This window comes from Helicoverpa zea, chromosome 12, assembly GCF_022581195.2.
Source record: "Helicoverpa zea isolate HzStark_Cry1AcR chromosome 12, ilHelZeax1.1, whole genome shotgun sequence".
In the NCBI taxonomy this organism is placed as follows: Eukaryota; Metazoa; Arthropoda; class Insecta; order Lepidoptera; family Noctuidae; genus Helicoverpa; species Helicoverpa zea.
In genome coordinates this window covers 1,933,050-1,958,221 of record NC_061463.1, presented here as the reverse complement: position 1 = coordinate 1,958,221, position 25,172 = coordinate 1,933,050, and the positions used below count along the sequence as shown (strand labels likewise).

Sequence of the window (25,172 nt, the reverse complement as noted above, 5' to 3'; positions counted from 1 at the left end):
AAAAATAATAAAAATATCCTACAGCAGTTCAACGCGCCTTAAATATTATAGTCGCGGAGCCGAAACACGGCACGAATGCGCAGTGCGACGGTATCGCCGCATTGTGACACTGATAACGGTGGCTCTGTGTACGTCGGCTCTCCGACTACATCAGCAGATTACAGTGCAGTAGCTTGGCAGATTGTGTAAGTGGTAAATTGTAGAATTTGACACAATCTATGTAGTACATAAAAATTGCTGAAAATGATGCATTTTTGGTAGATTTTATCAACCTATGAGTTAAATTATTGGTCAAATATATGGGTAAGATTCTTGATTAAAATATTTATGTTACCTACCCAGCGAGTAGAACATAAGGCCGGCTTAGTTAGGGACTCCACGACAAGAGCATATTTTTAATTGCGTTAAATAAAAGTTTGCGAACAGTTCAGAAAATAAAGGCATTAGAACAAAGTGGTATCCACAAATAGATACACAACGTCAGACTAGTTATTAATATAATAAACAATATAATGAATAACTGCATAGAACCTTCCGCTAAACCTTCAACTGACCGTTTTCCTTGTACAACTGGTTTATTTAACAAATTGCAATATTATCTGAACACATCGACGTTGCTTTGATCGATTTATACTCATTTGAAACGCATTTTCAAATAGATTGCCCCTATGTGTTATAAATACATGTTAAAATGTATTTAATGTAAACTGAGTTAATAATGAATTAGTCAGTAAAATAGTAAGGTTTCATTTTTTTGGAGATGTCTTAATCGTGTGACGTGTATGAGCATAAATCTGACACATAAGGCTCTGATTACAAGTTGTGTATGTTTTCATTTAGGTATTTCTTGAACATCCCTTAAATTGTTTCCCTCGTTACCAGAACTGAAGTTGCTATATTTTAAAGATGCTGGATTTGAGAACACAGATTTAAATTATGCTAACCATAAAATAATATATTGTTTTACCTCTAACAAGGAGCATACACATGATATCTACTTAACCAAAACCATGTATGTCGTCACGGCGCCATGATCCGAATAATATACGTCACACCATTGTGGCGACATAATATTCTTTTTGGCTTGTTCCCATCTGCTCCACAAAATCTTTCGCAACGAGTGCAAAGTGAAAAAAAACAATAATTTAAAAATAATTAAATCCTTTCCCCGAGATACGAAAGGTATGAAGATTTTGATATTTTCAAGACAATACACAAAATCTTTTGGAGAAATTAATTATTTGGAAGAAATTAGAATAGAATAGAAGTTTATTGTTTCCAGTATTACAGCAAACTGAAAAATAACTTAACATGGAGGCTATAATACCGAAAGCAAAAGGTTCGAGCGTCAGCTTATGCTTAGGCTTCCCAAAATTAGAAGGTATAGTTTATATAGAATTATAGTGTATATAGAATTTATTTTGTTCTACAAATTTTGAACCCAATTGGAAGAAATGTATGACAACTTTGCTAACAGAAAACAATGGGTTTGGAGTGAATGGGAACAAACCTTCTTTTTATACCATAATAAGTCAATTTTGGACACCATGTTTATTCTAAGGGCGCGTTGCCTTAATTTATATTAAATTATTTTGTTGTTAGTTTTCTATGGTTCACACGTGTTATGTTGTTATTTTTATGTTTACTCAATAAAAGTAATGATGGGTTTGGGTTATTGAGTTGGCGGTCAATGACAATTGTTGGGTTTTGGTTGGTTATAATTTTCTAGGATAGTGTTTTATTACGGCTTATATGATCAAGCTTGGTCTCATCTTTACTGTATTGGCATACTGGATTATTGACTAATTTGCATTTGTTTCCGAAATAATGAAAGGACACTCAATACATAATTAATTTCGTATGTTTCATTGTCTTGTCATATTTTTAATCGAACTGAAATCAAAGAAATGATGGGCGTTGAAATGTTAAAATAAAAAAATATATGATTATAGCTTATAAACGTACTTGAACACATTGCCATTTTCACGTACCAAAAGATCTTATACAGAGCGAAAAATAAATAATCAAAAATCATGGTCAATATGAAACTTTCGATAAAAAGAGAACGGCTCTATAACAATATATTTACGCACGACACTTGAGCAGTTATCGTAAAAAAAAAGAAAAATTTCACGTAAATCGTAACAAAAACGTACAATCTTTATTGAATTACCAATATTATGACTGTGATCGTATTAATTCAACACTTTTGTGAAAAAAAAAAAAACACGTACCTACTACAATATTTTAAACTCAATTTGCAGGCAATTTCGTATTTTTATATTAATAGTGACATTGATGACGAATGGACTACATTTTTGTAAAAAATCTCTTTTTTTAATAATTCGATATTTTACTTAAGCCTTTCAATTTTCAGATTGAATCCCATTTCAATTTCATCACCAAAATAATTGGATGCTGTGAAAACTTCAATGTGAAACGTCAATATTTCCAAATTCAATCAGACAAGTACAGTTTAAGCAGGATTGACGAAATTTTATCAATAAAAAGTAACGACATCAATACAAATTTCTTCCACTTTCTCTGCAATCGTTATTAGAAAACATTTTATAAGAATCCACTTTCATAAAAAAGGGAACATTCCCACGACACACTCACCCCAATTTGGTGTCCAAAAGAAACGTTTCATTCACAACATATGCTCGTCCCGCGACCCTTAATCATCAAACTGTCATCTGCGAGGTGGTCCAGGAAAAAACCAAATAAATCTCTTGGAGCCTTAAAAAAATTCACTTAGCATTTTACACATTCATAAAAGTATAGGAGCAACAAAACGTAGACGGTGAGATGATGGTATCGCAAAGTTCAACGTCCAACGCTGCGTTTGTACGTGTTAATTTGAAGATGTTTCCTTACAAAGGATGGATGTAGTGTGAACTATTTATGTTTGTAGTGATCTGTGATGGAAGAGGGTAGGGTGCAGGTCACTAACGGGTCTCGTTGAAAAAACTCAGCTCACGACTCCCGAGTGATTGGTGTCTAAGAAAAAATGTGGTAAGACAGAAATTGTGAATACTGTGGGTTCCGTGGATATTTAACTACAAATATATGCCATCTTACCACAAAAACTTTGAAACGTCAGTTTAAGACTTGTCTAAAAAAATGACAAATTATGACGTTGACATATATGGTTCATTTTGCAGCCACAATTTTTTTAGACAAGTGTAAAACAGGTGTTTAAGTTTAGGTATTAAGGCCAATGTTGTTTAAACAAAATTGGAGAAGAATAAAGATGAAGATAAACTCGTCATAAATGAGAGATACGAGAAGAACAAGCAAGCAAATATAGGCTTCAAGGAAACAAACGCGTAGTTTAATAAGAATATAAAAGACAAGCAAACAGTAACTTGCAAATACAAACATAATAAAAAAATAGAGCCAGACGCTTACAAACTCAGCTTCAAACCACGACCCGTGGAACTCCAAAAACTATTGAATTGAGCGAAAAAACGAGGCGAGCTTCTAAGAACCGTCTCGGTTCGTGATTGAATCTTTCATCTAAGACCGTCAGATAGATGTATAGTTACTTAATAGTTTTTTATAGTTTTATGAAGGCTTATTAGTTGTTTTTTTGACGGTTCAATGATGTTGGCGATGGACACCGAGGCAGAGGTTCTATTCGAATCATGGTTTGAGTAACGGATTATGACAATTGGTAGTGTTGATGGATGGTACATGCATTGAATGGTGTTAAAAAATCAGTTTGTTTTAATAGAATAGGGAAGATAAATTGGATAAGGAAGCCATAACAGAAACATATTCTGCACATGAAAGAATCAAAAGAAAAAAATATTTTATGTATTTAAAAAAATACTGGCCTCTGTCTACCTCACTTCCTTTTCTTAAATCTGGTATCTGTTTCTCAAGATGCTCTCAAAAATAATACACAAGAATATTTTACCCTTTATAATTCAATCACATGAAAACAGAATTGTAAAGAGGGGCACGATGAATAAAAAAGCTAGATTATACAAATTATACAGTATCTTTTAATCCCATTGAATTAAAAGGATAAAAGGTATTATTTCCATAACATTATACGTTTACATTAATACTAAGCACTAGAGGATATCCGGTAGTTTTTCGATCGATTCTTGGGTCCCACGCCCACAACACAACGAAAGTAAAATATTTTTTATCGATAACATTACAAAATTAAACCCCACGTTACATTTATCTGTTGAAGAGAGTAGACAGTCGGAAACAGATCTTATCGTATTGAGCTTCGTTCACAATTGATTTTTTGTCGTAAAAATCCTTCGCATTTCTACCTGAGTTTGCGCAAACAACTTTCGGGGATTTGTTCGTTCCCGTCATCGCGTTAGTGAAAACCTCATTGCTCTGGCACCGGACACAACAGTAAATCAATAGTGAGAAGAGCATTTATCTAACAGCGATTGTCAAAACACACACACAAATCAAATTCGTGAGTGACCACATGACAGGCGCGACAATGGAACTTCCGCTCCTAAAAACCGACAAAAGCTTTAATCGCTCGGTCGAACCAAATCAACCGTATGTTGTGGTAGGGCCTCCATTGTCATCATGACACATTGTTTTTTATCAACAAAACGTATAAGGTGTGAAACGACTTCTAATCCCTTATTAAGTTAACGAACACGAGCATACAAAAAAAGTCTTGTCAATTTAAAAGCAATAAAATCATCGGTACATGAGTTATCTGGAGTGGCGAGCGGTAAAGAAAGCCGATATATCTATAATGCGTAAAACAGGTTCTGATAACACACTCGGTCCGGTAACGAGTGGCCCTTTCGAACTTTCACACGGAGTGCACATGTACGTACATCTCGTACAACGGATGTCGTCGCAATTACGAACGGCTGCGATTATTATTGCGCGGTATTGTGCGGCCAAATTACAGCATCTCGGCTTCCCATCCGGTCTAACGCTGGCAGCGTGACAAACGAGACTGGATCTTATCACCGAATTGCCAGATATCAAATTGTTGTGTGGACGACGGCAACCTTTGAGACGGCGCGCCGGTGAACAGGACGCAAGGATGACGCTCGCGATAGACGAGCTAATAAGGGCCGGACAGATCGCAGGTGAATGAAATGGAACAATCGCCGAGCGCACAATGCCGTCTCGACGCGATCATACCGCGCGGACACCTGCGGTGGCTACGTCAAAAGGTAAACTTCTGATTTATGGCCCCAAACATAAACGATGCGCTTTAGCGATATGCACCGGAGAAAATCGCGCCTTTCTACATTCACAAAAGCGTGTTCGAACTTGTTCAGCGATCAATGTGTCCATCCGACTGTGAGGACGCGAGATTTTGTTTTCATATCTGTGGAATAATGCAGCTGCATACAAAAGCGACACCCAGAGATGGCAAATGTATGAATTATTGTTTGAATGGGACGGATTTCTAGAATTTGTCTTTGACTTTGACGGTGATTCCTGTAATTTGCACAATGAATGTTGATTTAGTACACCTGCATTATGCATGCGCGTTTTTGCTAGGTTTCGCGACAAAAGTGTCGGATGCATAGCTACTGGGAGCAATCACCCCTGCAATGGAAGGTACGCGGCGGGGACGCGCCGTGAGTCAGAGCCCTCGGTGACCCGGTTCGCACGCAGCGTCGCCGCGCGCGCGCTAAGCTGCGTCTTATATGACGCGGAATTTATTGGCTTCAGGCACGCCTCGCCGATAAACTACTTGCTTCAGCACCCGACTCAAATCATTCACTCCATGACGTAAGCAGCACATTTAGGAATTCTGGCCTACAATTGCCGAGATGAGTTGGCGCACAAAACCTAGGCATCATTCGTGTATTATCTATTGGTATGACGCCTCATTAGTCTCTGGCTGACTGCTCCGGTTGAGATATTTGCACAAACATGGTTGGCGATCTGATAACTTTGATTGATGGCCAGTACTTTAATGAGGTGTTGTTGCCTTGGCAACTACTATTCAATTTATTACACAATACACTCAGATAATGTAGCGTCCCTCTAGTAAGTGAAATGACCTATCGTGAAGTATGCGTGGAGTGGGCCAAGTATGGGCCATGAATAAGCACTTTTTTGAGGAAGAGGGGAAGTATCATTATACCCCCTTCCCTAATTCCAGTCTTCAGAATTTGGATAAATGAGTAGGCACATATGAATGATCCAGATGTTGAATATTCAAGCATAAAGCTGTAGAAGGAGAAACCGTTTAAACTCTACGAGCCTCCACCATCACACGAGCTCATAACACGCTTCGAAGACCACCGACTTACAGAACTGACTATCACATACATAGGAAAAATCAGCGAACGATTACCAGAACCAGCTCATGACCGTCATGTAAACTTCGCAGGAGTGGAACACAGCCGGCGTCCGGTCGGGCCGGTACAGCAGATGCCGCGCCGACCTTGCGCGCACGCATAGCCATATAACCATATATCACGAGCGATAGCAGCCTGTAGGAATGTAATGCAGCCTCTATTTTAAGCTGCCTTTATCGTCTGCGTGTATTTCTGCAATGGACGACATAGATCGGAGTGTGAAGCGGTTTTCGTTATGGTAAAGGTAGGATATACGTTAAGTGTCGTACTGAAGACAAGACAAAAGGTACACACGACATTATATACAGCTGCGAATGAGTAGTTTTTCTGTAAAGTACCTAATTTAATCTACAATTATGTTACTCTGAGAAGATATTAGCTGAATTTCAAGATATGTGATGAATACCCAACAAACCCAAATAAACAAAACCTTGCAAACGCAAAAAAAAATCAACGTTCTTAAGAAGAAAATACTGTAATACTACCTATACTAAATCGAGAACATTAAATACTCCTGTACACAACGACTCAAGAACCCAATAAACAATAAGATCGACGAAAAGATATAGTTTAATCAATATTTCAACGTACAAAAAACCACAATAAAGCGTATCATTTATTCGATTCTCGTTGTAAATGTCATAATAAACTCCATAGCGAGATAATACTGCAGCGTTCGGGTTAAGGTCAAAACATCCCGTAAAATAATGTAATTGGAAAAAAATGAATTCAAGATGTAAATGTCATGCCGCAAGCGTAGTGGAAGTGGCTAAGCGGTTTTATGGTGAAAAAAATATAATTATAACGAACAAGATCATTGTGGGGTTAAAATGATTGTGTCGGCTTTTACTGTGAAGTTGATTAAAAGCTAGGATCTATTGTTAAAATATAAAGGCTTAAGGATAAAACATGGACTGAAGATAATTTTGCTGACAATACATTTATTGTTGGTTAGTCAAGAAGCTATCATTAGGGTTCCGTAGCCAAAATGGCAAAAACGGAACCCTTATAGTTTCGTCATGTCCGTCTGTCCGTCTGTCCGTCTGTCCGTCTGTCACAGCCGATTTACTCGGAAACTATAAGTACTACAGTGATGAAATTTGATGGGAATATGTGTTGTATGAACCGCTACAAAAATATGACACTAAATAGTAAAAAAAAGAATTGGGGGTGGGGCCCCCCATACATGTAACTGAGGGATGAAATTTTTTTTTTCGATGTACATACCCGTGTGGGGTATCAATGGAAAGGTCTTTTAAAATGATATAAAGTTTTCTAAAAAACATTTTTCTTAAAGTGAACGGTTTTTGAGATATCAGCTCTCAAAGTCGTAAAAAGTATGTCCCCCCCCCCTCTATTTTTATAACTACGGGGTATAAAATTCTAAAAAAAATAGAGGTGATGCATGCTAATTAACTCTTTCAACGATTTTTGGTTTGATCAAAGTATCTCTTATAGTTTTTGAGATAGGTTGATTTAACTGTAATTTACGGAACCCTTCGTGCACGAGTCCGACTCGCACTTGGCCGGTTTTTTTCAATAATAAAAGGGGTGTCTTATCTGAGTCAAAAACCAGAATCTTATATGAAAATGGCCATTCTGAGAATACACTCAAAATATGCCCTTGGCCTTTGTAAGGGTACCTACAGGTAAAGTAAGCAGAATTAAATGGTCGTGATGAACAATACTATAGTTCGGCCATTCAGAGAATGCGTTCCTGACACGTCGCGATTGAACTGACGACGTAACTACATTCATTGATTATTGATATAATAATGTTGTTTTAATGCTCCTCAATTGTTAAAACGGTAAACAACCAGCAAAAATATTTTTATCGTAACTGCAACGCCATTGCAAAGTTACGTCGTCAGTTCAATCGCGACGTGTCAGGAACGCATTCTCTGAATGGCCGAACTATACCTGGGTTTTCTTTCCCAGACATTTCCACAAACGATGACGTCATCCATGAATAACTTGGTTTTTCGGGTGGTTCACAACATGAGTCATTCATACAAAACAGCTGTATTATTTTGATAAAGACACTATAGTATTTATTGAGTACCAATGTCTGGCTTATCGAGATGTTCGATCGGGAGCCGAAGTACCGAGAATGGTGATAATGACTTCTTGCTCAACATCATCATTTGGCTGACGATGATGCGGCTAATATTGGGAAATCAAGGGATGTACGTATTACGTATCTACTTGAATTAAAAGATTTGATAAGACATGTATTACGGCGATAGGTAAAGCTTGACATGCAAACCTTAGATGAAGAAAAATAAAACTAAACTTAATATTTTTTACTAAAATCAACCTCCAGAAAACCTAAATCGAATGCCTGAAGAATAATTAGCCATAATTCGGACATTTCATGTCCATCGGAACCCAATTATCTGTATCGGACTGTACTACAAAAGTTCATCATACCTATGAATCACTATTCCGAGAACGCAAAAAATAACGTACTTGAACCACATCCTCTTAATTAGCCAACAGATATTCTAGTACAAAATTAATCAGCAGTTAATGTATTTATCATTGCCGAGGACCGCCCATTTGTGGCTAATCAACCATAATTATAATCACGCAACGGAACAAAACGACTAGTTACACTTGTTGGAAAAAAAAATCTATCACCCAAACTGTGAGGCTTATAAACAAAAACTGGAGTAGTATGATGACTTTTTAATTTATTTGGGACGTAGCGACAGGGTGTAATGACGTCGAAGTTTGGAAAAAAACGGTCGGATGACGATGCCGTTAGATCGGGATGGGCCAAGGTTAGGTGCATAAAAAATGTGGTGAGGATAAAGACGGGTTTGAGACTAGCTACTATGTAACAGATGGATTGAATGAAACTTACACCGAAGTTAACACCCTGACGCTTTGGCATATTTGTAAACATATTTAAGTTGGCGAGCCATAACAGGAAAGTAGAAATGAGAAAATAAAGGACACAAAACCACAAATCTTACTGGTAACTATAAATTGTATGTAATTTATCGCATTAGGAAGAAAAGTTGTGGCATTGAAACATGGGCAATCCATCACAGATAGCAGTACATTAGGCGACCTATTACTCCTGATACAATGTTGCCACTATCATCTCGAGAACCCACATACCAAGATCCTGTTACTCCACACGATAATTATACTAAGACACATACGGTTAACCTTTGAATTCCGAAGGGTTAAATTGTAGGGTATTGTTATACGCTGTGGCATTACATCAGTTATAATTTCCTGATCAATGATCGTGGCTAGAAAGTTCTATTGCTTGAAGTGATAGATGAAATATGATGTCGATTGTCAATTGTTTACTGTTTAACAACAATTTAGTGAAAAAAAAAGAAAAGGATGAAACGGAGCGAGACATTAAAACGCTTAATGTAGGTGAAAGTGAAGGTGAAATAGGTCAAGGAACTAGCCGGTAGCCCTCAAAAGAGAAAGCTGGGAATAGTTCCACAAAAAAAGATAGCTCTTCAAAGTGAAGCCGAATAGAAACCTAGAGCGTTGTAATATAATATGTCACAACTCTTGACAAAAGTAGATTAGCGGTTTATAATTATGTTAATGCTGTAGCTGTTTTTACGTCACCAAACGATACTATACTAAAAGACAAAAAGGAACAAATGTAATAAACTTATCTACAGCAATCACAGAAAAAATCAAAACGTAGATACAAAACGGTATAAAATTATAAATATTTATGAAGTGACATCCTCTGGTTAGGCTGTTGGGTTCCATTCACCAAATGTCGCTATCTATTTACATTGTTATCGGCAGTTATCGAGGGTCGCCTTCGAGGAAGCCAGGGTTATCGTTACGAGTGCCGACTTTGTGATAAACCAATCATGGGAAGGGATTTCTGAGGATTCGGTGACCATTTCGGATGTAAATTATAATGTGTGTTTGAATTTGAACGGAATCTTGAATTGATATGGTCAGTTGCTTTTCCAGTTAACATTATATGATTCTTTCTGTATTTTTAGCAAGGCTTGGGCAGTTGTAAGCCTTAAATAATAATGGATAGTGGTTATTTGATATGTAAGCCTGCATCTACCATGACTCATCCATTTACGGGTCCCCGTTAGTCAGAGAGGCAGCCATGACGGTACATCTATAAAATGGCAATAACACAGCAATATCAAATGTTTAATTTATCTTGTGTAAGTGTAATCAAGACTCACACTTTATTAGCCTATTGCATTAGTCGTAAAGTCAACAGCTAATGATTCACACATACCGTTATTCCGGGATCGGTTACAAAGATTCAACTAGATGTGAATTGGGACGGCGATAAACCTCCCATTTCGCCCTCTAAACATTGGTCAGTTGTTCTAAATCTACCCACACACTGTCTTTAAGTTTATTTGCTGTTCAATTGAGATAAAGACGAGCTATAAAATGGTGTAGGTATGTGAACCCTTTAGACTCCCACCTGATAAATAACAATGGTCTGAGGTAATCGTGCAAGTTTTGCGAATTTGTCATAAGAATGGCGCAGAACATAACGAGATGATAAACAAAATTGTTTTAATGGAACTGGATCGTAAGGATGTTGTTATATTTCTAAGTCAGCTCCTTAAAAGGTAACCGTTCCCTAAATGTACCAGGTACATTTACTGAGACATTCTTTATAAAATCCTTTACTCATAAAAGTGGACAGAAGCCATCTGTAGCTTGCAAATTTTGATAACTTCAACCATTTGGTAACATCATTATAACTACACCTGAAGATTTCCTTATGAATTTGTTTGAGGATTGAGGATGTATGATCGGAATACCTAAGAGGAAAACTATTAAGGAGTGGCAGAAATTACAATCAGATACGGTACCACAATCACTAAACTTATTAGATACAGATGAGGAAAATAGCCATCGCTTTAATTAAACGATACCGTTCGTCCAATATATTAACGTTACTACGAAATATTTCACCAAATTATCTATAACAAAAACGTTTAATTGTATCGAGTGGAACACCTTCACCGTTTAGATCGAAGTTGAAACTTTTATTTTGAAGACTGAAACCGCAAACTTTACTAACAAAGTGAATTTTTGAAACTGTTCTGAGAATTTTGTGGTTAACGGACAACGTGTTAAATGGATCAAACATTATTTCATTATTATAATTTATTTGAAGTACCTATTGGTAGTTCAAAACTATATCAAATTCGTTGTCTAATTACGTAAAGAAATTAGAGAGTTGTTCGTCTGAGATGTGGTAAAAACCGTGACCACCAAACAATTTTACGTACGCCTATCCATTCAACAGGATCGATAGCTATGCAAAACAGTTAACACCCAAAAGTGCAATTCAATTCCTCCCTTTGTTATTCCCGAATTGAAACATTTTCCCATTTCCTAAAATCGTTTAACAGCATCAACAAAGCGGTCTGATCGAAGCGTCAAGTTTAAAACCGTGAATGAATCAACAACCGTTATTTAATTGCCAATATAAATTTGTCGCCGTCCAATCTGCGGCGCTTTTGGCGAAAATAAACTTCAATTCGAAGTTACCAAACGCAAAAACCTCAAGTTCTCAGAAAATTATTGTGGCGAACAGGAAAAGGAGGTTTGAAACTTTTTAATTCTATTTATATTTCTTTAATTGGCTTAGAACACGAATGGAAATTAATTAAGCTTATTGTTAATAACGAAGATGATTCGGCGTTTTATGTGCGTCATACGCGTACGGATTGTACTAGATTGTAAAGCAATTGAACTGAATTGGTGGTAAAAACTATCACGATTTGCACGATCCATCAAATTATCAGTCATCAGTATCTGTGGATAGCTTTTCAACAAAAAATGTACGTAATTGTAAGTAGCTAAACAAATAAATATGTAGTTATAACAACATAACTCACCATAGTTGTTATCAAGGGGCCGCCTTCAACCTCATCTGGAACCAAAAACAAACATGATTTCAAATTAAGGGATAATGAAGTGTCAGCGTTTTAGAGTTCCGTTTGAAGAAACAAAACCCTTTCTTTCAAGTACTTTAAGCTCCTGTACTACTCTATTGCAGGAGTTAAGGCCACAAAAAGCGCAGAACCAGAAAAATTGCTACCTTGTATGGACCTAAGGAATTTATTGAAGATCACAAACAACTAATCCATTATGACGAGGACACAATTTCCAACAACTTTCCATTATCATAAGGAACCTTATGCTTAACACAGTTCGTGGATAGCCATATTTTTTCCCGTGCATCGTGTCCACAGTTCACCGCCTCCCCGCCGTAGCGTGACGATATAACTAGCCATGTTTGTTCCAACCTGGAGCCGGTCATCAATTCATCATCACAACTACTTTACACTGGCCTTTACAAAAAAATAATATAACTTACGACTCCTGTACTGTTCGTGCCAGAGAAAATGTAATCAGCCCGACTAGACCCAACTGTTTTCCTAGAGTACCTCTAAGAATTTCAGCGCTTAGTGTCTCATAATGAAGTTTCATGTACAAGTAATAAACAAGAGTGTCTATCGGGCCGCTTCCGCGAATGCATGTATGAAAGCCCAATGACACTTAGCAATAAACCTTGTGATCACTAGACAATCCAATTCAGGAATGTTCCATCATAAAAAAGTACAGCTAAAGATGAAGAGAATGACCGCAAGCAAGAAACGATCACAAGTCGCAGGTAACAATTATAGACAACACAACACATCACTTTAATCATAGGAACGTTCGAATTAATGAAACTCCAGGCTAAATCGTTGCAACGCTCATAAAACATAGTCGTAAAATAATATTCAGAAATGCCATCACCGCCTGTTCTCACGGTGTATAGATATAAAACCCATATTCTGTACGAGCAATTAAGAGGTACATCATATAAAAATGATTGCCAGACATCACACGATCCTTTTATAGACGTCGATGTTCGTACACTGGGCTAGTGCCAAAAAAATATAAAAAACTAAGCGATCATTGATCTGCAGCATCACAAATTGATAATGTATACATACGTTCAATTTATTATCATGTCCAAACCTATATAAATATGATGTGATAATACAAAAAATATCTAATTCATATTTGGCTGCTAATACAAATAATGTTACGTCAGTATGTTATTATAGGAATTGTCGTCCGTCTGCCTAAATTAGATGATCAAACGAACTCACATGTTGATACTCCATCATCGGAATTTAAAACCCTGTCACAGTTATAGCTTGATTCTTGGGAATAACGTATATCATCACGATGTTATTAATAAATTTATCACCACACATTACCAATTAGCGCTAATTAGACATCGTTTGTCATTTTGTTATTCTACTTCTTTTTAACCAGGAAGAGCTTGTTTTATTAAACTAACGTATACTTTACAACTAACTCTCACTTATCTTAGGCTCGGCTTTCGCAACTTCCGCAGAATATTAAAGATGAAACACCTTTTATTATGCGAAACAATTGATTATACTCAGAAAATTTTACTCAGAATGAAAATCAAAGAAATAAAAGGGTAAAGTTTGCTTTTATATCTTTGAAACCACACAACATATTTTAGCCGATGACCATAAGGAAATAATAAACTTATCTAACAAGATGACGAATACAAATTACCAACATTATCGATGCAAGTAAGTAAATGATTACTCAGCCATGACCACATATGCTATTATTTATAACACCATGCATATGCAAATGTTACGAGAAACAATAAAATTCCCATTATTGACTTCTTGCGAAAACGAGATCTCATAAAATTGAATTACGAATTAGGACTATAGTTCGGCCATTCAGAGAATGCGTTCCTGACACGTCGCGATTGAACTGACGACGTAACTACATTCATTGATTATTGATATAATAATGTTGTTTTAATGCTCCTCAATTGTTAAAACGGTAAACAACCAGCAAAAATATTTTTATCGTAACTGCAACGCCATTGCAAAGTTACGTCGTCAGTTCAATCGCGACGTGTCAGGAACGCATTCTCTGAATGGCCGAACTATAAAAATATGTGTCACACAATCTTATCATGTTTAAAAATACCACAATTGTTGGTATCGTTTAGTATCAGCTACAAGTGTTATGTACTGAGTCATTTTACTATGCGCCTGCGCTCGAATGGCGAGCCGGTGACTCAAGTGTTTGCCAAACGGCTGCATATTAATGTAGTTCCATGGAAATCTAATCATACAGGATAACATGTAAATATTTTGGCAAATTATCTTGGTCTTTTTAGATTATCGGTATATAGATAGGTATTGAAGGCAACTTGCTTGAAAAACATTGTGTAATCATGAAGTAATACTTTCAAAAATATTGTACCTACATTTTAAAGTTAGTCAGTTTTTTTATTTGGTCAACGCTATGTGGTTCAGTCGTTTTTCAATTAAAACCATCATTAACTGACCATAGCTTATAATATCCACAACAGCAATATCCCTGTACAACAACACAACAATCATGTTAAACCTAGGACATACCACCAAAATTCTTTTCATTAAACCAACGCACGAACTACAGCCCAACAACGAACACAAACCGCTTCCAACCAGTTCACAACTAACTAGGCAAATAGAGCAATTACTCCGAACCTAGATCCTAATGGTTCTACAAAAAATGCCCAACAGAATATCAAGTTGCCAATTACTAATACATTAGTTTCCTTTCGAGTTAATGCAGTGAAAGAGTACGAAGATTGTTGTAAAGCGGAACGGAAGCTTGGGGTCACGGCCGTCGGAGCAAGCTGGCCGTTTAATTAATTTATCAGGAAAGACTCGACGAAATGTAAAAGGTATTTTCTTCCTGGTTCGCCGAACACCGGTATTTAATAACAGCTGATTTTGTGCTTTTTGTTGTAAACGCGGAATCGGAATCGTGTACATTGCTGTTCATCGAAGAGTAATAATAGCACGATATCTTGTTGGAAAGGAGACACCACTTCCCATAAGAGAAGGCCCCTAAATATCGAAGTTATAATTCCTGGTTTGCATTACGGTTCCCATCACATCACTCACATTATTTACCCGGGCACATGCTAGAGAAAATAGTACAACTAGAATATTGATAGACGCCTTCTCAATACTCTTTACTAAACTATAGTTCCATAGTCTGGACTTCAGCCCTACCCAATCAAATGCTCATCTCAGTGAAGCCAAGACACCCGATCCTCGACATCCAGTTCAACGTACCGCAACGAGTAATTATCCACATGTAATTAAAAACCAATTGGTAATCGCTGGCCGTACATCAAGCAATCATGTACATAATTCGTGACAACGCCTTCTAATTCAATTTCGGCCGTCTTGGGTCGTCGGCATAGTTTTTCGTAAACTGATTTGAACCGATGACCCTTGCTTCCGCTGGTAGGAGCTTGGGTGGTAGATACACTACTTGGCTATGCTCGGTAGCGACCTCTGAACCCTGAGTCAAGCCGATACAAAGCGGTACGGATGTCAGAGTCTCCGAGTTCGCAGAAAGGATGTAGGCATAAAGCGACGAAGCTGTTATGATTCATTTGCAAACGAACAGTTGGTCTGCATTCATGAATGATGATGTGATCTTAGATTTTTGTACGTACTCGCTTTGAAATTGTTGACAATAACAAGTTTAGGAATTTAAAATATAACCACTGTTCTTGGATTGAAATTATTTCTTTAGAGCAATTTTTGATCTAATTTGTCATTTACTGTAATGCGCATCTTAGTTTATATCTAATCGCCGGCTCTGTGTTTCGAATACAATATTTTTAGTGATCACCAAGTACATGTAATTATTTTACAGACACTCAAAGCCTACAAAACCTAATCTGACTGACAAACGGACAAAAAGCCCAACTGACCAATCACCCTTAATTTTTTGCAAGCATTTGTAAAACAAACACAAAATAAAGAAGGATGGACAAAGAAAACCCCTTAAAAGGCCTCGCTCACCAAGAGCATTAACTATATTTAGAGACACGGGTATGAAGCACCATAAAATTTTGATTGGTGCGTAGGTCCCCTGTGACCTTGGCCAGTAGCTACTAGTGACCAAGTGATTCACACGCCTACAGTCTACATAATTTGGACAACTCCGTCGCTAAATATGCATAAGGGTTTTATATTGTACATGTCACAGTTTTTAGGTTTCACTAAAGTGCTGCGTCATTGGATTTATAAGCTGAGTGCTCGGAAAAAGATGCTTTTCCTTGATCAAGACTGAGACCCTGAGTGAATAAAATAAGAATTGATAAATATAAAGTGTATTGAACTGATTTATATTCTAAGCAAATTACGCAAACTATAACCTTGGAAAGTGGAATTAAATCAACATAAATTCAAGATAGTATTCGGAATACAAAGAACACACTCGCCGAACTAGATATACTTAAATACAGGAATCTAAATGAAGAAACGCTTTTCAAATAATAATCGGCAGTTGAAACCGTTTCTCCAGTACATGAGAATCCTTAACAAAAAGGTGTGAAAGACATAATAACCGCCGCTACTGTGTTTTTTTAAATTAGAGCACGTCCATCCATTCCTCTTTTTGGGATGTCGATGGTTCGAGACCACGGGAACTGGTTACAAAAGTCGATTTGATTCGGAAGCCAGCGATGCTCGTGTTTACGTAGTAAATAAACATTGTCGTCGGCAGGGGGCGTCGGGAGCGACTGTGTGAACAAACAGACGGACAAACAAATTGCATATTTATTTTACATAACAAATGCCGTAGTCCCCGAGGTACTTAGACCAAATAATGCTGCCAACGTACCCGCTTATAAAAACTTTTAAATAAGAATTAATTTGACGTCAAGCAATTGTTCGGTGTAATCCATTACTAAATTGTGTACGTGGATGGAAAAATAAGACGTTGATAAAGATTTTATTGGCTGTTTTAGTTGCCAATGTCTTTATGGAGTCGGCAATATATTGAATTAAACATTGGCTACCTAGTTACGTCCCCGTTGCCCCGTTTATCTAGTTGCTACACTGTTCATGTATAAATAATCGAATCGTTACTAAGACATCAGTCTGCTAATAAAGCAATTGACTAGCGTTCTTGACTGACAACTTTTTGCACTGAAAACTGAGTTTTTGCGTCAATTTAATATGGGTGATGTTTATTTATATAGTTGTGCCTAATAAAGCAATCAGTGTATTGCGTAATAAGCTGTTTTAAGTGGAAAATCTGGCGAAATCACGCAACATTCTTGTGTGAACAAAAACTAATATAAATAATCAGATTGAATCCATGGGTATCGGTGTGCGACCAAGCCGGATGCCAAGATTCGCTCCGAACATGTCACAGCCACGATGTCATGTTTACATGGTTTAGTCATCAATCTATGTGTCTGGAGAGGTATAGTTACGCAAACGCGCAAAAAGCGAAGTGTAACGACCGGCGAACCGCCCTTGAACCTCGGAACACGTGCACTGACAGACAGACATGACGACAATATTTAACATTCAACACGTAAACTACTCCTAGCGAGAGGAAACACCGCCACCGCCGGTACACTGTTCGCTACGGAATGCATTATTATTAGATGAAATGACGTTCGTGCTCCTATCCTGCGATTACACCCATTTGCGATGAGCTCACAACGAGATTTTCGAAATTCATGCTTTACATTGCATCTCTATTAAGCAAACATAGTTCAGTAAGCTTGCGAAAAGAGCGATGTACGACGGCTAAGTAAAATTGTTCCTTTAGCCTCATTTGATATCTTTGAAAGATCACCAAAAGGACTCGTGCTGAATACTTAAAATACTAGAGCGAGTTCCAAATGCATAAAGCAATCGTAACAAGCTTTTAAGAGCACATTCGTTGTCCTCTGCACGACTGCACCATTTAGATATTTTGGGCATGTTACGCAAAAATCCGGCAAGCCTTTACGGACGACTGGATTGGGATACAATTTTGTGTATACCTAGCGAATACATTCTAGATCAGCACATAGGGTTTATCATTTCTCCCACAGTGGTCACAAAGTGGGTATGCATAATAAATTGGGTGGTCTGTGCTTGTGTAGGAAACATACCCAGATATATGTATACCAAATTCCATAGTCAGCCGCCCACAGTCACATTAAAAATGTTCTCATTTATTATATCAGATCAGTGAGATTCTCTAGTACTTACATCAGCTGAATGTTTTGACATGGCCGGCCTTGAACCTATATGATGGACAGTTGGCAAGACACCCGAAGCGATAAACCGGCGCTTTCGGAAGAAACGATCGTTTTTCATGGTTTCTCGTAAAACACGATGGATTAGAGATCGGGACGGAGTAATGGTTTTCGACATTACGTAATCCTGTTCTGGGTATAATGCGAGGTCGTTTGACTGAGGTAATGTATTGATAATAACTTTGTTCAGTGTTGTAAGGCGGGTGGTAAAGAAAGGAAGAAATATACGATATGGAGCACCTAAAATCTAAAGTGAACATTTGACAACCTTGAAAAGTCCATTTACAGTAAGCCCTATTTCATATCACACAGTACCTTTTAAAGAATGTCTACACACAAGAATTTCACCAAGAATTCGCTGTGAAATTCCCTTGGAGACGGAAGTCATCCTTCGTCACATTTCGTCTTAGTGTCGCTGAACTAAGATGGCCTCACTACGCCAACGTGCTAAGTATTAGTTTTGCCAATGATCTCTACAAGGCCAGTACTTAAAGAATTATAATTTACGTAGACATGTGAAAAAGTGTTATGTATCAACACAGGACTTTCCCAAAATTGTTGTTGACTGAAATTGCAGTAGACTAGACTGAAAACTTCAATGCTCTGGGTGTGAAGAGATTTATTCACTCTTAGGTTAACGTTTATAAAAACAAACTAATTTTCGTCACTAAAACAAAGCAGCGGTAGATATTATAATTATTAATATGTAGCTAATCAAATGGTTGTCAGCCTATTAACTTTAGAGTTTCAAAATAAAATATTATTTGGCACAAGTCAAACGATGGGAGATTCTCTATATACAACAACATATAAAGGTAATTATGTGTGATTCCTACAAACGCCCACGCCCACGCCATCAAATCTTATTCCGGACAGGACTGAATAAAACATCTAACAAATGTCCATCAAAGGCCCCAAAGTATATCTAAACAACAATCTTGATGAGTTAGCACAACTGCAAAACGACAAATGGTTTATGAGAAATTCATCAACAGAGATGTAGAATTTGATGATTTTCCAGACGACGGGATCCCGCCTGTATTTCGTACAACCGTTGAAAGCGATCATTATTCAAATAAGAATAAGTAGAAAGAAGACAAGAAGTACTCAAGTACAGCCTACCTTGAACCTCGGGGGATCGATACAGCGTATAATAACCGTATTTATAATGGCCGATCGATCCCAGTGAAGTCACTAACATTTTTCATGACCAAGGCCGCGGTGAAAATAGATTGATGGCTCCCCTTTGACGAATTAAGTGGTGCGTTTTGTGATACCTTATTGCGATCATCAATTTAGTGCGGGACAATGCTCCGGAAGGTAATGAGGAAACAATTTTTTAAATAAATAGCTGTTCGTATTGAAGATGTTATGCTTGGGGGAAGAGGTAACGATCGCCAAAAATGGTTGGTTCGTTATTTTCGGATCGTGTGCTAATCTGAAAATAATGGTATATTGTACAAACGCCAGCTGCCGTTTCCCGCGGAAAGTTGAATGAACTGATTAGGTAATTAATGGATCCGAACTGTTTGTGAGTTCTTTGGCTATTCAGCGTGTTGGAAAGTGTAAGTTGTGTTAGTTGAACCGAGTTATTTTGCCACTAGCATAGAGAGATTTTAGCCGTTTATGACTGTGTACACAGACATCTAAGACCAGTTTTAGTAAAGACCTTGACAGATCTAGCAGAAGCTAGATTTAACTACCACATTTCGACAATGATGAATGACCTAAGACCCATTTCGGAGCGCAGGTTGAGCTAGTAAATCGACATTTCTGCATACAAAACTTCGTAAATTACATTCATATGACATTTACTTGTGTGAGATGTTATCTCAGTGAGTTTTCTATGGCGTGTAGGTTGTACAATAAAGACATAATGGTATCATCATGTTTCACTGATGTGTATCAGGCGTCCACATTGTAGCGACGGAATTGCCTGCAAATTATAACGCGATATCAAAATATGGGTTCGTTCTCGTAATTATATGGCGTAATGGTAACTAAAAACATGCATTATGTACTGAAAACATAGTTGCTTTACTAATCGTTGTGCGGTCGGTTCATTCATAAATGGCGCTCAGAAACGGGTTAAATAGAGGCTGTGTTGTTTAAGCTTTTGCTTGTGAGTAGTTAATTTTTATTGAGACTGCATTCTTGAAAGGTTAATTGGTACATTGCATGTTACGATACAATGTGACACAGTATATAGTAGACTTTGCGCTTAGCTAAGCACATAAGTATGGAGTACACTAATGTTCTCTTTCGTCAGGTGCATTTGAACGAGTATAAGCGTCATTTTGACTAAGTATACCATTCCAAGAGACGCAACATTAAACCGAGTTGACCTATAAATGTAGTGGGCACCATGTTTCTCACACATCTCGAAGGATAAGCATCTAAAAGGCGAGTGTCCTGAGCGTATAATTTTCCCAGAAGTTGTAAGGACAGACAGGGTCTCGGCCGGTCCCGTGACCTTCGCAGGACGACGGACGGCGTAACCTTGACCGCGAGTGTCAGTCTACCCACGTACATCGCACGAACCATAAACCACTCATTATGGTAAGCCAAATGTACTGCCAAACAAAATTGTATTTGCCGACGTCGGATATGCTAATGTCAGTCCTGACACCGCTTGAATAGGTTAGATTTTGGCTGCGAACTGTATAATTAAGTTTGCGAACACTGCGCTTTTGTATTCAATTGTGACCTCTATGTGTAGGGCGATAAAGTTGTTGGTATAGTTGTGTATAGAGGACGGAAACTAACTTCCCTAACGTAATAGTGAAGTGTTTGATATGTCGGAAGTTATGACTAACTGAGCAGAACTATGTAGGAGGCTAGCCGGGCTGGATGTAACGACCTGCTTTGTGTCGCCCGCCTGTGCGGGAAACGTGCATTATTTTGATAATTTCATATTTAGACGAAGCGACGTACTTCTGCGAAATGCAAAACTATTAATATGACAATTATATTTAATGAAGGACTACGTAATTGCAATTCAAATTTACAGCAAATTATTAAGGATTAAATTTTATTATGATTAAAAGTGTTGATAAACAGTAATTGAATAAATATCTTCAGAAACCGTTACACGGCTCTAAAACTTACCTAAATGAGAATAATATTGACAATAAATTACAGACTTACTAATTACAGCCTTGACACCAATACGATAGACATAACTGACTTTCAGATTTTTCAATTAAATTATAACTTCGGTAATTTTTTATAAAATACCTAATTCGAAAACATGCGGAACGTATGAAGTTGATAATTGTGTAAAAAGATTTTCCAAGTGATTATTTTTCTTTTAGCCTTTTATTATTATTTTTATTTTACTAGTACAACGGAATTTATGAAAATCGCTTAATAAGTAGATGTGGACAACTTCTGACTCACATCTAAATTAATTTTGCAACATCTCATGAAACGCATTCATTTTTCTTTTTATCTTTACAAAAATAACGTAGTAAAAAAACCGCTAATCGTACTCCCCGGGGTGAGCACCGAGCACTGAGCATCAAACATCAAAAGCATCAAAACACAAGATTATGGAAATGCACTAAAGCCCAAACAATATTGAGTGTAACACGTAAAGAGTCTGTCATTATTATCTTACAATACATTCCCCTGTTAATGGTGGATTGGACAGGCGGATACGGGAGTCAAACAGAGCCATCCGAACCGACCGGCCGACCGCCCGTCGTGTTTTTGCATTTTCCCCGTTATTAGGGCTGGTCGGATTACTTTTTAGTTAATACTTTAGGTATTTATTGATTTATATTGGATTGCAACAGAAGCTACACGATTATATTAGTTATGCTATTCGACTGTATAGGTGAAGTGTGCGCTCCCAATTATAGGCGACCACATCATTCACACATCATCATTACAATCTACTAAAACTATAAAGTATTCATAAAAAATGCAAACAGATTATCAGAAACATACTCAAAATGCGGAGATTTCACCAATAGTAGTAGGTATGGAAATTGATATACTTGTGATGTGTGAAATCTTATGTTAATTAATTATGAAGATTATGAAGACGGGGAGTCAACAATTGGTATTGTGGAAAGTGAATGTACGTGGCATGTCTGCTATTGAGCTATTGATGCTTTCAGTTATATTATCTTTGGACATGAAAAGTTAAACTATAAATGAATCAATAAAAAACTTTTTATCAAGAGAATCTTTTAAATATCAAAAAGTAATATAAAATTATATTTGGGATTAAGTAATTAGTCTGTTTAACTTTTAAATACATTAAAGACCGTTTTATTACAAGTACGAATTAAACAAATAATAAAAACAACAACATTATAGCACACATAATTATAAAAGTCTCAATTAAACGTAATACAGTTTCATTTTATGGCACGTTCCACCTCAATCATTTTATTTCTAAGTCGGACTAAAAGCGACTATAAATTGTTAAGCACATAACTTACGTGGCTATCATAAACCCATGTGTATTAACGACTCACAAACCATGGTAGACAATACTTAGAACGAATATCGGGGGTACTAAACATACAGGAATCTGATCAAAACAACGATCTCCTAAACACTCTTGGAAGTTTTTATGACAATGTTACTTTAGCAAGTTATAATGTTTGTCGAGAGTGCGGCAACCCTGGACAAAGTTAAGCTCTTATTTCAGCCTTATTGTCCGTCCGATATCTGTCGAATCAATCGGAAAGGTCAATGCCATCGCTTTGATAGCCAAAAGTTTGCACGTGGCCAAGTTTTTGCAACAAAACCCATATCAATCAAGGCCTTTTTATAGCTATAATGTAGTTTGCATTCACCACGTCTTGCTTCCGAAAACGTTGGCATTCGAAACATTCCTTTTTTGTCACAGAGTAAGTTAAGAGTTTCTTGTAAATATTTATGATAAAAACTCTTCGAGCGAGTGCTTTTAATTTTACGTTTCGCAGAAATCGACTCCATTTTATGTGGTTTCAAATTAAACTTGTGATAATGGGCAAGTAACCGCAAGACCACATCAAAATAAAGATGCATAAAAACTTCAATTAATTTACGGGTACCAGTCTAAGAGTATGGCCATAAAGTCCGCATCACAAACTTCGCTCCTTGATCAAATAACTGATAATTTTATATTCGAGGTTTTCCCAAAAAAGTGCTTACTCTAACAAAAACCGTGCCTACGTTTGAACAAGACAACAATAAAATAGAACATAAAGATAACCCGCAGACTCGAAAACCGGAAACTATAAAAAACGTAATATCATAACCGTATAAAAACCGACATTTAAACATATCACTGGAGGGAATCGTAAAACACCATCTTATTAATATTGGTACGTGTAGTTCTCGACTAGCGAAAAAACTAAAGTTTATGTTAGTGAGAATTTAAAGGCAAAACTATAAACCCCCACCATAGACACGATCGCAATTAAACTGATCATACAATTTTAATTACAGAGTAGTTTCATACTCCGCGGATTTATTGCTTATATTTATGATTTATTAATATTGACTTCTTATTCAAATGTGTGAGAGGATTTATAAAATTCTTGAATGGAGTCGACGACTTCTGACAAAAAAATAATACCTGACTGATAAAAAATAAACCCGTTTATGACAAAAACGTAGTACTTTGTACTTATCAGATTAAAGGTATGATGACTTGGTGTAAAATCACTTTTTATAGTAGCATGTTTATTTGCATTCGCGTCTCATAGCGTTTCCTATGTGCGACTGCGTTCATTTCCCGCGGCGCACGCGCGGACGCGAAAAACTTGCGCTCGCGCACCGATCTCGACAAAAACGCGTCTGCTCGCTAATGAAGAGTTGGAAGGGCATGTATTAATTAGTTGGCGCTCAGCGGCGCGTGCGCCAGCCAACATGGCGGACCGGCATTCCTTGTCAACTATTCTAGTCTTGATACGGTTCGAGTGCCTTCAGATATCTATTGTGGGCACAGGGAATTAACTTAATGGAAACACTTTACTAGCAAGCGTTTTATATACTTCGTTGATGCACTCTGTTTAAATAGATTAAAATTCCACATTGTCTGCCAGTGCTGACGTGACCGATACTGTAGCACTTACATATATGTGTATTAGTAGGTCTCTAAAGGTAGAACTTTTTCAAGTTCAATGTGATGCATAAATTAACCCTGCACGCCATTGGTTTTTAATTGCGCTTTAAGAATTCAAGCGTTGAACACAACCCTCTACGTGGCCCATTCACAAAAGTACCATAAAACAGCATTCAAAACGCATAATGGTTGTCCACTCGTCGACATCCTACATTATATTTAATTTGTATTCACGCGGTCGGATCCAGCGGGAAGCGATACGCCGACGTTATCGTCACAATTACACGCCGAATCTAATCTCCGAATCTGTGTTACAAAAAGAGCTATCATACGTCTGATAAACACGCCCACATCCTCTAATATTAACATGCACTCCTGTCTATGGAGATGACTAATACAGCTTTCCAACAAGACTTGAGTTTCGCAATGAAACGAACAGTGTGTCGTGTCACAGAAGCGTGCACTGTGTCTCGTATTCGCTAAACGCAATCAATTGTATTGATATTACGCAATAGGAAGTCCACCGAGTACTATATAGTATGGCGGCATGGATAGTACGGAATTAGACCGGCAACGACCCGGCCCGATTTAGAATTGTCCCCGGGACAAAAAGTACATAGGAACCGGCGCGCCTAAACGACTAACG

At 37.3% G+C, this 25,172-nt stretch overlaps 1 protein-coding gene across 4 annotated transcripts in view; it reads right to left on the bottom strand.

Annotated features, from left to right (window-relative positions):
• The window catches only part of LOC124635107 (mitochondrial cardiolipin hydrolase-like), a 106,015-nt gene that overhangs the window by 11,609 nt on the left and 69,234 nt on the right, over nucleotides 1-25,172 (bottom strand). Inside the window, exons 1-2 of one of the 4 annotated variants that reach the window (XR_006984964.1) lie at nucleotides 14,771-14,817; nucleotides 12,194-12,228 (exon numbers count right to left, since the gene is read on the bottom strand). The exons of 1 other annotated variant lie outside the window; for it this stretch is intronic. The gene's annotated coding sequence lies outside the window, so the exon portion shown is untranslated. Of the gene's footprint in view, nucleotides 1-12,193; nucleotides 12,229-13,677; nucleotides 13,703-14,770; nucleotides 14,818-25,172 lie in introns of those variants that run through there. 2 more of the 4 variants (XR_006984965.1, XR_006984963.1) reach the window with 2 other exon arrangements.